Below are 13,491 nucleotides of genomic sequence, written 5' to 3' on the forward strand. Positions count from 1 at the left end.
TAATTCTTGAAAGATAACAGTAACGAAACTGGCATTTGTAATAATGTTGGTATGAAATGTCTTGAGGAGAATTATTACTATACCAGGATTGGTGTTAAGACTTAGATTCTTAAAATTTCTTCACTTCTCATTATTTTTTTTTACTCAGATGTTTTCATTGGTATTTATTTTATTTTTGACTATAAAAATGAGAATAAGTTTGCCTATTTGGGGGCATCCAAACCTCCATTCAACCCTGACCCTTCTGTGATTCCATTTAATTTTTTTAGTCTGTGCCTGCTTTCTGGTTAGGTTCATTTCAGGTTCTCCACTGTAAGACTAATTTTTCAGAATTTTCATACAAATATTAAGTTAAATATTGTAAATTAGAATTTGTCAGTGGGAATGTAAATGAAAGGGGAAGCTAGTTCTTTAAGAATATACCTCTCAATTTTTTTGTTACTGAAAGTAATTGTTTTCCTTTGTCTTTGTCACCTAAATATTGTCCTTGCTGTCGTTAGAGAAAATTCTTTGTGTGTTTTCCTCATTAAGTTAAAATGCCTTTACCTTAATGTAATTTCCTATCCCTTCTTGAAAATTTCCTGTTCTGCTACATTTCCCCTTTGTGGGGGATTTGTTCGTTTTCAGTTGGTAACACAGAATACACCGAAAGTTGTCCCTCCACACTTTAATTCAGAAAAAAAGATCAAAACTAAATTTGGAAATGGTTCTGGCCAGTTTTTCTTGGTTAGACTTATGATTGAAGCCAAATTTAGATGAGGTAGGTCTACCACTGGTAAAACAGACTACAACCTTTAACTGACCAGACCGTTATTTAAGACCATGCTTCATTAGCAACAGGATCATGAAAGATGAGCTGTGGCTTGGAGGATGTGCTGTAAATGCTAATCCAGTGATACCCTTCTGAATTTCCCACACACACTTTGTGTTCCCCTGGAAGATACGGCATCCTTCGTATTTGCTTTCCATTTCCTGGTAGGTGAGAAGCCCTTCAAATGTGATATCTGTTCTTATGCCTCTGTGGTGGCACTTGCAAACACGTGCTAGTGAGACGCCCTACGAATGTTGACTCTGTTCATATGGTTGGTAACTGTGAACAGTGCCTCTGTCAGACAAATTCTGTACATCTGTTGGCTTTTAAAAAACAACAACAAAACCCCACACTTTAGGGTAGGCACTCCCACCAAAGTCAAGCATTTACAGATATTCCTGCTGGGGCCTTGGCTCTCTGAAGGCTTTTTTGTTTAAGGGAATTGCTTTCTGTCCCCTATTTACAGCTCTTTCTGTATTTAACTACCACATAAGACTGTGCTGCAAGATGTATGGAACACTAACAGGATAAATACAAAAATATCCAGTAGAAGGTGGCAGTACCTGTGCATGTGTGTGAAGGGGTACTGGGACAAGTGGTATTGACTTATTAAGAAACGCAAAACTGTGTTTATTCACTAACTTTATGTCTTAATTTTGTGTTTTAGATGCACCACACTGCTTTTTCACTTAGATTTTGTCTGCAACTCTGCTTTTGGTGTTTTGATTCCACCCTCCCACGGATGAGGAGATGATCACGTTTTTGATAGTGCTAACACATCTCATTTTGCAGTGTTAGCAAAGTGCATCATGTGATGAGTGGGAGCATGAGCTGGTCTTAGTAAAACCAAAGTACATGTTGAAAGTATGTACTTAGCAGCCTTAGAGGCTTTTTAAATGTTAAGTTTGTGTGTGTCTAAACTCTTTACACTAAATAATGCATTCTTTGCCTTGTTTATTTTTTTGGTTTAAAACTGAAAGGTTTAAACTAAGATAAGCTAATGTCCACAAGTCACTTGTTGAGGTGTGCAATGTTTGGTGGAGAGACAGATTGATTGCTTTTGGTTTGTTACTCCTGTAACAAAAAAAAAATAAAAAAAAAAAAAGTTTAGTTTACTCTGGTTCTTTAGCTCTTATAGTAAAGGTAATTCTGATTACAAAACCAGTGCTCCTTTTGGAGAGCCTTGAGATGCCAAAATCAAAAACTGGAAATGCATCTATCGAATGTGATAAAATACCTTGAGCCTAAGGTAAGTTCCCTCTTCACCAAGAGGTCTTCAGTATCTGGTAATGGAATAACAGGAAAAACAGGCTTTTTCCTAGTTTTTGTGGCAGATGTGTAAAAATGCAGAATTGTAAACGTTATCCAAATGTTGTAACAAAAAAATGAAGGAAATTCCTGTGATAAAATGATCACTTACTGGCCTTCTTGCAATGATTTGTTTAGTTATGGGACACAACTAAGCATGGCAGGGAGCTGTCATTAAGTCCTGTTCTACTCAGCATCGTTTTTTAGGACAAATCATTCTGTAATTCCTGTCATGATATTTCGTCTCTTTTTGCAGTGTTACTATAGAAGCATATACTTTATCATTTACTTGTAATAAGCCCTACTTAGGGACCAGTGATTTTGTTTCTTTCCAATTATCAATATGCCTTCTTTCCCCAGCCTACTGTGCCCTGTTAGATGCATGTTAGCCATCATATTATAAACCCTTGCATACTTAACTTTTGCTGTAAAACTGGTTTCATTTCAAATTAATAGAATTGCTCTTTAATAAATTAAAAACTTTATATAATGAGAGTCTATGGGATCAGGAAGTGAATGTTTTAACCAGTGTCTGTAAGAGTAAATGATAACACAGTCTGAACGTACACTGTTGTTGTACATGAAATCTATACTTAAAAAATATTTAGTTCCTATCTGCATAGTATTCCAGACCTAAATAGTTTGGATGTTTGAAATTACCACTTGTGAAACAGTTTGCCTGAATTGGGTAAATACAGTTAGGGTTGTTTGGGTGTTGTTTTTTCTTAAGTAGTTTGGTTTGGGTTTGTAATAGTCCTAAGATTTTTAAGCACAATAGAATGTAGCACCCTCTGTTTCAGAAATTGTATCAAAAATACAATGAAGTGTAGGAATACTAAAGAAAATAGGAAGAAAATAAAAAAACTAAACAAACCCAACCTAGCCCCCGAGGATATTCTTTACACCGACACACATCCCATTGACTGATTCAGTGTGCTACTCAGCAGTGAGGTGTAAAGGGTAGAAATCACATGCATCTGAATGTAAGCAAGACTAAGGATGGCACAACTGCAGTGATGAAATATACAGAAAAGCGTGATCTCTAAACCTTTCCTGTATTTTGATATAGTTCATGAATAAATATAATTTTTTTATTGATACTCAGTTACAAAAGAGTGCATCTCTACATGTATTGACAGGTGTGTATGTATATGTACATGTTTGTAACTGGGATGTTCACACATCTAGTCTTTAATGCTTTTGTCTTATCAAGTGGTTAGAGCTATGTAGGAGACATAAATTTGCTTGAGATATCTGCCTTACTTAGTGACTTGGAAGAGGCAGATGACTGCTCCTGATGGCCCAGAATCCGACGGGTTCACATTTTTTGTAGTCTTGCTGTCAAAGACTGCAAGAAGATTTCATGGAAATTGTGCAATCCTGATGATAGTAGGGGGGGTTCTGTGCTGCTTTAGGAATAATTTATTGGGAAAATGTCTCATCCTTCATATAAATCTTAGCTTGAAATGCATGTTTTTCTATGCTAGGTCAACCAGTTAAATTTTTTGTTAGGTGTGAGGGAAACCAAGTGTTAAGGTATGCTTTTCTATTAAGTTAAGCATACTTTGGGATGCCTCAGGTGCATTCATGTAGTAACACCACCACCTAGACACCACTACTCCTAAATATTGGCATCACCAACCATGAGGTTTTTAAACTGGTGTGATGTATACATTGTTAAGTCTAAAAATTAGTTTTAGCCAACATAATTTTTTAATCTGACCTCTCTGTAGATTCCATTCTACATTTAATGGAGCATGATGGGCATTCCTAAAAGACGTCTTAATTTCATATGAGACATTATTTAAATGTGTGGGCTAATTCACCTGTTAGGATTTCTTACTGCCTGCCTACAGTTAACTTTACAGAGGAAATGTAGAAGATAATACATCTGTTGACTATGTGAGTTGAATCCTCCTGTAGGTGTTTGTTTTAGTACCTTACCTCATAGGTCTGCAAATAGTTGCTGTCAAAATAAATATATCCTAATTAATTGTTTGAGGGAAATCTTAAATTCAGAGAAGCTTATGTCATAAATTGGTAAGTTCTGCAGTCTCATTGTTTGATGTTAGGTAAATGCTAAGATTAACCCAAAAGTCTTTTGGGTTAAAGTCTGGGTTCTCTTGTAGCCTATGTACAGCTGTATTCTTGGTTGATCTTGCATTAGGGAAGAGCCAGAACCTAAAAGTTTAGATTCTAGTTTTGGTATTTCCTGAATCTGATAGAACTGAGGCTTTGATTAGTATCAGATGATAATTCCACTGTCTCAGGGCATGATTTTGACCAATAGTGAGTATGTGGCAGACCTCACATTTTAATATAGAATGAATCCTGGACAGTATTTGTCAAGGATTAACTTGTGTCCCTCAGTCATAGTACAGAATAGGAAGAGTAAATGGCAAATGCAAGTTCAGAACTTTTCAGTATATTCCAACCAGTTTGCAGCTTTCAGTACATTGAGCTAGAATTATATGCACGTGCAAATGTGTGCATCTCTGGTGTATGTGGTTGCATGCCGGTGCAATTGTATTTAAAGGATCTAAGTGCATATAGGTCATATAAAGACCTATAACAAGTAAATTGGGACACTTCTTTCGTAGGAGTTCAGATCTTTTGTTGCCTCTAGAGAGGCTTTATTTTCAAAGAACAGATATATCCACAAAGATAGATATAGATATACCTATCTTTGTGGATATATCTATTTCTAATAAGAATATCCACAGCTGCACAACTGACACTGAAATAGAAATACTGCTGAAAACATGGTGCAAACTCCACGAACTTACTCCAGTGGTAGGGGAAAAATGGTGAAAGGGCATCACCTTGCTTGTGTCAAAGGAAAGGCATTTTAGGTCTAGAACCACTCACTTGGGAGTACAGCTAACTATAAGCAAAATCAGTCAGGAGAGCTGTGTTCTGGTCTAGCTCTGCTACTGGACAGGGCCATGGGATCTTGAGCCCGATGGCCTGCTGTTTGGCTGTTTTGGATTTGTGAATGCTACAGCTAGAGACTGACTGCCTGTGCTTGTGCAGTGCTCATTCTCTGCTACTGATGGTAGTAATGACTGATACATTTCTGTTTTATTACAGCATTCAGAAGAGCTTAGACCTTCACAAACACTGACATCACACCGGTGAGGTGTAGCTTTTGCTGCTCTTCTTTCCATGACGAACAACTTCTCTGAAAGCATATTAGGAAATATCACCTGGGTTCAGCAACCTCATTAACCAGTTCCCAGCCCATCTTTCCCTTCAAATCACTCCTTGTGGAACATCAGGTTTTTCACACTTAAACTTCCACTTGAGCATCCCAGCAAATAAAGAAGCTGTTGGCATGGTCAGGCTTTTGTGCTGAAAGCCAAGGATTATCTGGAAAAAGAGAAGAAATGGTGCTTATGTGGCCATTAAAAGCACTTAGAATGGCCTTTCCAAAGTGCTTTGTGTGCGATATGGTACAGGTGGTAACTTCAGTGTGCTGAGAGTATCGTGGGGATTGATCTTGCACAAAAAAGATTTATCTTGCACAAAATCATGTGTTGATTTTTGGTTTGGTTAGCCCTTGCACCTACATTCTGCTTACTTACTTATGAAGAGTTTGACATTTCAAGGCAGAATCTGTTGAAAAGTTCCAAAGCTGACAGTGAACCTTACAGGTTGTTTCTGTGTTACATCTTTCATTTTTAATGCAGTCTGTATAAAGCAGTAAATGATTCAAGAAAATCTACTGGTGCGGTGGCATTCAATGTGGTAAAAACTATTCGCTAAATTTCTTCATGGTTACTTTTTATAACAAAATGTGTCTATTACCATAATATTATTTTTCAGTATTGAAGTAAAAATATAAGCTATTGAAATATGATGTCAGATAATCTTGACTTGAAAATTCAGTGGTTAAGTACATCTGAACCTTACTTATTTACCCAAATAGAAGTTGCTCACTTTAAAATGGTTTTACTCCAAGACTCCACATTTATTATTTGGCAATGGTGGTTTAAAAAACCCATGGGGATAAAGAAGCTAGTATCTCAACTTTCTACCAGACAGATTCACTGTTCTCTTACACACAATTGTAAAGAATATACTACTGCAACAGGATAAAAGTTTCCCTTCAGGTAAATTGTAGATTTCTTGATTTATAGGAAAACGTTAGTAAGAGAGGTATGTGGAGAAAAGCCACTGGCTTTTTTCAGAGAAGAAAATTCTTATATTGTTAAAAACTGATGAGCAGAACAAACATCATCTTCCTCTTGTACATTTGGTACAGAAAAGGTTGGAGATGCCTACCAAATATAAACGCTTGGTCCCTCTCCATCTGGAAGCATAACAGTTGAATATTTGCGACTGAGCACATATGTTATTACTAATGAGAAATATTTCTTTTCCTTAAAATGCTGCAGTGTAAATTGTATTAACTTGTTTGCACAGCAACCTGATGGTTCTTTAACTTGAAATTGCTTGAGTGGTAAGTACTCATTTATGACAACAGCAGTACTTTATTCTGAAGGATTCCAGCTGCTTTTCACTGACTTTGCGTTAGGGAAACATTTTGATCCATGTTGATGTTAGGCCCAGAGGACACTGACGTAACATGTTGGTTTGTTTAATAGCATTTAGCAGTAGCAAAGGGATGCTAAGGATATGCAGGTATGTGGAATTTAATTAACCAAACTGGAATTCAGCCAAAACTCATATCAACAGTCCCAATCTTGCAAAAAGCACAAGGAGACTTGTAATAGTTGGTAAGTGAACTGAGCTTTCATTTTGGTGTCACCTTGACAATCTGCTTTTCTAGGGAATTTTTTCAATAATGTTGTAAAGGATGATCTATACCACTTACTTGTAATTGCTAGACATTATTTCTGGCAGCATTCGGCCCGGTTTTTATATCTTTCACGGAAGCACCAAGCTCAATCTTAGCATTTGAGAACAGGCAAGAGTACAGCTTGGAGTAGCAGAGCTGCAGGCATAGCATGGTGCAGTTGCATGCCCACTAGAATTTTTAATGTGCTGAGGAGTTTTTTGTTTTGTTTTGTTTTTTTTTTTTTTTTTTGTTTTTTTTCATTTTTCCCCACTGTTGCTTGAGCAGGCTGTATAATAGGCTTGATAAGTTAATTAGAAATGGGATCTTGAATACAAAATAACCACTTTACTTTTTTTTTTTTTTTTTGCATATTTATTACCCTGTTGTAAATGGGGAGAAACATTCAGCATTAACTAGTTTACTGAAAAGACTGACTGATGATAGCAGGTTTTGTATATTTAAGGTATGATTTATAGAGCCAAATTCTAATCAGTTCTTGATACCAGCCTCAGGCAGTACAGTTATTCTGCAATAAAGTGAGGGATTTTGGTATGTTCTTGTAAGTGATCTTTCAATATTAATATGACATGTTCTATCAGAATTATTTCTTTGCTCTCTAAAAAAAGAGAAAATTTAGATACAGAAACTAGTAATCTTGACATGTTTCTGTTTTGTTTTGTAAGACATCTTGGAATACTAGCTTTTAATCAAAAATCCACACATTTTGGTCATACTGGAAGACTAATGTGGCTATCATGTAAAACTATCATTTAATGATATAAAATATTTAAATGTAGTTAGATCAACATGGAATTAGTTTCTAGTTCAGCTGCTAGGTGTAGTAGAAATCTTCCAAGCCTGCTTCCAACTCCCAAGCACAATTTTTCAAGGAATATCTGAGTTGCTATGCTTTCTTTCTGTGTCATCTAGCAAACAGGGATTTGTGTGGGTTTTTGAATGTCAATTTATGTGAGTCTGAGGGGAATCTGAGGTAGGTTTTCTGTGTGACTGTTACAAAGGTGTTAACTGTGTTTACTCTTGAACAAACTCCCATGTATTCCCATCCCTTCCTAAGTCCCTTTTGCTGTCAAGAAAAACTTGTCATAAAGCAGCAGTTCCACAAAGTGCAGACTCAGCATAGGTTAGGGACTGTAGCATAGTTGACAGAAGACTCTTTGTTGTGTTATGTTAAGGCCAAGGTTCTACTGCTATAAATAATGCATGCTTTAATTGGAAACTGCAAATGGAAATGTCGGTCTCTCTAGACTCGTTGATTTCAGTGTAATCTCTAGGGACAGATTCTGCTTACGTGCTGAACATGCAAGACATTCCCCAAATTTGTGGTTGCTTTGTTTCATTAGTACTACCCGTGCCAGTGAGCTTCTTCCTATAAATTAGAACAAATGTCATATCGAGATAATTGTCTGGAAATTCCTATGACCATATATTGTAAAATTGCATAAAATGCCATTACAAGACTTGGTACCCAGTGATGTTAAAGAACTCGAGTTTCCATTTCCCTTGGCCAGAATTAATTGGATAATGCACCATACCTATTGACTTTCGCTATTTGCATGGGGTGAGTTTAAAAGCAGATAATAAACATATTCATTTCTTACCAGATTTTCCCGCGTTTAATCACGCTGTGCCTGATGTTAGCCACAGGTTAAGGCCTGCATGTACAATTGCAGTGGCTAAGCTGATGCTTGGCTAATTCATGACTCTGGAACACTAATCTCGTCTCAGAGCATGAGCACAGCTTTTTGTACCATTTTAATTAAATTGATTTAAAAGCACACCTTAAGGCCTCTTCTAAACATAATATCTTACCGACTTCACTAAGTGTGTCCGACAGTTATCAAAGGGGTGTCTAAGTGTGTGAATACAAATCTGTGTGAAGGCTAATACTTTGCTTTGGGCTAGGTTGAATTTTGCATTCATTTGGATTCTTTCTGTTTGCATGCATTTATCACTCTTGCTTTAATCTCATTTAACAGCATCAAGATGAATTTTGGAAATTTTTTAGAAGTTTGTAGATATTAAAACAGTAAATGAACGCCTGCCCCCCAGCTTGTGGAACTGGGGGAAACAAAAGGGAAACAGATTAGAGTGGCCAATATAATTTTATTGCTGTTCCCTTTGAGCACCCTAATGCCCTGTTGTTTATGGGCAAGCCTGAGCAAGCCATACCTAGAACACATCTAAGATGTAGAATTTAGGAATACAATAGGATTTAAATGTGTAGAACTCTTAACTGATGTGAAATCCTTCCAGAAGTGCCTGAAAGCTGATTTCAGAAAATGCTATAGGAACACCAGACTCCAAGCTTTAAGTGCCTAGAGCGAACCCAGCATGGGTATATGTTGAGTTACAGGTGAGCTGGGTGCCTCAGACACAGTTCAATCCAAAAGCTGCTGGCATTGAGTAGGGAGTCTTCAAGATAAGAGGCTAGGCTGAATGTAGGATTGAGTTTTACCCCTGATCTTCAGATTGAAGTACCTTCAGCTGGTCATGATTAACTTGTGAACTATTACCTCCTTGTTAAATGGCTGAAGTTTACTTTGACAAAAGACAACCAGGGAAAGTTCTGGCACCCCTACCTTCATTTATTGGCCTGTGTGAAGCTATTACATAGTGGTTTTTTTGCACAGTTGGACAGTCTTTCATATTCTGTGTTTCCCCAGAGAGTGCAAAGAGGTTAAAACCTTTTGGAAAGGAGGTTTATCAAGTGATCCTATGCTCTTTATGCATGAGGAGACCAGGCTTCTAATTTCTATTTCAGAGAATATTCAAATATTCTGTATTAAATGGAATGGGGTTTAGGTCACATCATTCCACATGCTTAATGTCTTAAATGCTATGTTGTTCTACAGACATTCTCCTTCTAATGGCTAATAGTGACTGAATTAGTCTGTTTGCCTAGCAGTGGCTTCAGATGTTCTTCTGGCTTTATGGTCAGAGCCCTTTCTTTAGGGATGGTGAGGATAACATAAGACAGAAGAGATTTTTTTTTTTTTTTCATTTTTCCCTCACTGAGGTTTCAAAGCAAGTCAGGGGCAGAAGTCAGGCAAGGAAATACAGTTCTGCCTCATGCATGAGTCTTTTCAAATATACCTGTCCTCTTTGCGACAGTAGTAGAAATAGAGAAGAAAGGTAACTTCTTTCCCTTCTCCTAGAAGATTCTTCTTGGAAACAAATTTAGGATAGCTAATAAAACTAAAAAGGTAGGAAGGAGAAGTCTGAATCAGATAGAACTGCTCAAATCTGATTTTTGTTGGAGAACCAATAGTTAATGCTATTATATGTAGCTAATTCTACATTTCGCAAAGCAGTGCATTGTATTAAGTATGTTATTCTTTTCTCAATCATAAATATACAGGACTTGGTGCTGCACATGATGTACACTCTTGGATTGCATTGCACCTAAATCAGTATTTTTAACTTCGCATTCCTGTTTTCAAGGTAATTCTGCATGTAACAGGAAATCTAAAAGGCCAACAGAATTAAATTGGCTATAAACACAGTAGCAGTGTTGGCAGAAAATATCTTGAAAACATTTTATGGGTTATGTTTTCTCATTACAGTGTACTTGTTATTTTCAAATAAGCAGCTCCCTGTGGACTCTTAGATGCGGAAGAGATGTGCCAAGAGATGCCATGTGAAGATGAAGCAGCAGACCTAGGGTAGGCAAAAGTTCCACACTGTAAACTGATATTCTGCATTCTTTGCGTCATTGCCTTGGTAACTCCACACCCACCGAGTAATATGGTGATACAGCAGTGACAAGCCACTATAGCCCCAGGAGAAGGAAACTTTTTAAGTTCCTAAGCAGGCATATGCAGAGGTATGCCCATAAAGCTGTTGCAGTAAGTGCTGACTGCAGCTAGTTGGTGTTAATTTATTCAGGTCTGAGTTGCACTGACTAATGGCTGTTAGCAGGAGCAGAGGAATTGTCCTCTTTAGGTGGGGCTCAGAGCATTGTCAGTTCAAGTCTTGCTGGAGAACAGAGTGTGCTGCTGTAATTATTAGTAATTCTTATCCCCAGGGAAAGGAATCTGTAGCACTCCTCTTGGGTCATGAAGAATGTTTTGGCCAGAGTTTTAGTATTCTTGCCAGTAGGGGTTGGCAAGCAATAGTGACTCCTTCTGTGTATCTGTTCAGTGGCCCTGTCACTTGTGGTATGTGTGCTGGCAGCCCTTGTCCAGAATGAGGTTGATCAGGGAGCCATTCCCACACTTTTGCTATTGACGCACTTGCTGTGAGACCGTGTCTTTCTCTGGCTCCTACTTTTTAGGGATGGGTGTGTCCAGTGTTAGAAAATGCCATGCAGTGGTAAATAGCTGCCTTACTCCTTACTGACGTTGTTCTTTGTTCGTACGCAAATACAAGGAAGCAACAGCCAAATGTAATCTTATAACCTAACACTGAGAAAGCTTCACTTCCTCAGTGGTAGTCGGTGTGGCTGGCTCAAGGCATTTGATTGTTGTCTGAATTTCGGAAATGATGCTTTGGTGATCAGAATGCCCTTTCTTCACTTGCCAGCTGCTGCATGGAGGTGCAGCAGTTCCATTTTCATGTGGCAACTTTAATTTCTTTTTCCTTAACAGAAAGTGAGCAATGCAGCACACCTTTCACAGGATATGATTAAACCTGCCTTAGTCACTGCTGGAGGAACAGGCAGAAACAGGTAATTTAATAGAAACTGTCTCTAATAAAACTGAGGAGAACATGTCCTGTTAAAGATTTGAGGAAATCTCTGCAGGCAAAAAACCTGCTTCCTAAGGATGGACTTTGTGTGGCCTTCCTTCTATTGTACTTCCCTTCCTGTAGATGACAGATAAGGTTAAATGCTGGTACGAGCCGTTATTCAGAGTAAAACCAGGATTAATGCACCATTTCTGCAGGCAATGACTTGATTCCACACCCTGCTAAAAAGGGTCATGCTGGCTGCTACTGAATCTTCCCAACCAGATCTTATATTAATTTTGAACTCTCCTGGAGCCAGATGCGTGACTGATTTTTCCAAACTTTAGTAGCCTAAGCAGTCATGCATTCCGTCTAAAGTTAGGCACTTTGATTCCTTCTAGAGCCAATGAAAACAGTATTTATTTCCTGGGAGTAATTAATCCCACCCTGACTGAGGTGGTGGGGTAGCAGGGTGATTGCTTCCAAGATGTAGCCACAGCAGGAAGCGCTCTAACAGCTAGCACCCCTGCTCTCTGCAAACCTGACCTTGTGAGGATCTACCATGGAATCTTCTTCAGGTTATATTTTCAGCAAAATGAAATGCTGTCGATAGTCCAATGGGTTATTAAAACTCCTTTTTAGGATCTATCTGCAAATGGCAATGGTATTTAAAAAGACCAGTCCCTGCAGTCTCATGCTCAGTGTGGAATTCAGGTAAGTAAGAAAAGCAGTATTGTCCGTCATGTTTTGGAGAGCTACTTAGAGTAAAATTGGTGAAGTATGCTTACTATATGTCAGATTTGAAGGAAAAGTAACAGACTTGTGTAGATTTTTAAGGCCAAAAAGAGATCATCAGATTAACATCTCCCAGACAGTATACAGGCCATGTTTAGCTCAGAAAATATGCTACCTGTAGCTATAGCATAAAATTGCTTTTGTAATATTCTCACTCAAGCGATTTCACAAACAGTAAAACTGTTGAAGCCTTGTTCCTAAAGTGTGCATATGTGTGTCTCATGTCCTCACATGTAGATTCTCTGGTCTAATTCTGTGGCCTGTTCCTCTGGGGGGAATAAGAGACCCTCTTCTTGGGTTAAGAAGAGATCTGCTGGATTAAGAACTGGCTGGATGCTGGGCCCAGAGAGTGGTGGTGAACAGTGCTGCATCAGTAACCAGTGATTTACCCCAGAGATTAATGTTGGGCCCAGCCCTGCGTGATATCTTCATGGATGATCTGAATGAGTCTACCCTTAGTGGATTTGTGGACAACACCAAGTTGGGTGGGAGTGTCGATCTGCTGGAGTATAGAAGGGCTCTGCAGAGGGACCTGGACAGATGGGCCAAGACCAACAGTATGAGGTTCAACAAGACCAAGTGTCAAGTCCTGCACTTTGGCCCCATGCAGTGCTACAGTCTGGGGGCAGAGCGGCTGGAAAGTACCCCAGTGGAAAAGGACTGGAGATGCTGGACAGCTGTGGCTGAACATGAGCCAGCAGTGTGCCCAGGTGGCCAAGAAGGCCAGTGACATCCTGGCCTTTATCAGCAAAAGTGTGGCCAGCAGGACCAGGGCAGTGATTGCTCCCCTGTACTCAGCACTGGTGAGGTCACCCCTTGAGTCCTGTGTCCAGTTCTGGGCCCCTCAATACAAGAAAGACATTGAGGTGCTGGAGTAGATCCAGAATAGGTCAATGAAGCTGGTGAAGCTGGAACACAAGTCTTACGAGAAATGGCCAAGGGAGCTGGGATAGTTTAGCCTGGAGAAGAGGAGGCTCAGGGGTGATCTTACCACTCTTCACAATTACCTGAAAGGAGATTGTAGCCAGGTGGGGCTCGGCCTCTTCTCCCAGGCAACCAGCAATAGGACAAGAGGACAATCTTAAGCTGT

Source organism: Empidonax traillii, unplaced genomic scaffold (genome assembly GCF_003031625.1).
Source record: "Empidonax traillii isolate 1590-97213 ecotype Southwest subspecies unplaced genomic scaffold, ASM303162v1 scaffold403:size524366, whole genome shotgun sequence".
Taxonomy (NCBI): Eukaryota; Metazoa; Chordata; class Aves; order Passeriformes; family Tyrannidae; genus Empidonax; species Empidonax traillii.